Source organism: Fonticula alba, assembly GCF_000388065.1.
Source record: "Fonticula alba strain ATCC 38817 unplaced genomic scaffold supercont2.8, whole genome shotgun sequence".
In the NCBI taxonomy this organism is placed as follows: Eukaryota; order Rotosphaerida; family Fonticulaceae; genus Fonticula; species Fonticula alba.
This window is the reverse complement of record NW_009242978.1, coordinates 1,506,395-1,507,326: the sequence shown is the minus strand read 5'-3', so window position 1 is coordinate 1,507,326 and position 932 is coordinate 1,506,395. Positions and strand designations below refer to the sequence as shown.

Below are 932 nucleotides of genomic sequence, written 5' to 3'. Positions count from 1 at the left end.
CCCCGCCCCGCCAATGTCCCCCACCCACAACCAGCCAATCTGCGCCTCCCCAGCGCCGGGCCACAATCTATGACGGGACGGCCGGGGCCGACTGGCATGCTTTCTGGCAGGTGGGCCTCCCCCCGCCCCCTCACCACCCGCTCGCCGAGCCCCGTGGCACTTGCCCCTCGCCATGCTGCGTTGCCCATGAGCCCTCCTCGGCCCTCGGCAGCGCATTCGGCCCACGCACGCGGGGGCGTGCCGGCGCGCGCCCATGCACATGCCCCGTGCGCCTCGGTCTATTAAGAGGCCTCCAGCCCCCTGGAGGGCCTCTCGCGTGCGAGTGCCGCTCCCGCCCGGCATGATGGACCTGCTCGGGGGGGGGGGGGGGGATGCCCCCTCCCCCCCCCCGCCTTGTGGCCAACACCATTTATTTGGCACACGCCCCGAGCCCTTTGTCTCGGCGGCTGCACGCCAGGGGGCGGGACGATCCCCCGACATCCGCGAGGAGGAGCGCGCCCCGCCTGCCCGCCTGCCCGCCTGCCTGGGATGACGGCCAGCCGGGCACCCGATAAAAGAGGCCCACATTCTGGACGCCGCCGGCGTGTGAACGCCAATACATGTGTCTGCATGTGCCTGGAAATGCTTGTCTGCGTGTACGGGGGGGGGGGGGTGCATGTGGGCATATCGGCGTGGGAGAAAGTATCGCCGGGCATGCCGGGAGTCCGGCGCGTGAGTGGTCTCGCCCTTCCGGGGAATATGTCGGCCAGTTCTTCAGCAAGGCCCGGCCACCTGCTCCGCCACTCGGACCGGGGGACCGATTCCACCAGACTCCCAGAGTTAATCTTCAGGCCTTCCGACGCCCGGGGACCGGGCAGGCCGCACCCGCATGCCTCATCCCCGGGCCCCTCGTCCTCACGTCGGCCGCGCCCACCTCGGCGGCGGTGCTTCCC

The 932-nt window shown here is 71.2% G+C and overlaps 1 protein-coding gene across 1 annotated transcript in view; it reads right to left on the bottom strand.

The window, feature by feature from the left end:
• The window catches only part of H696_04983 (hypothetical protein), a 6,538-nt gene that overhangs the window by 4,092 nt on the left and 1,514 nt on the right, over nt 1-932 (bottom strand). The window lies entirely within an intron of this gene.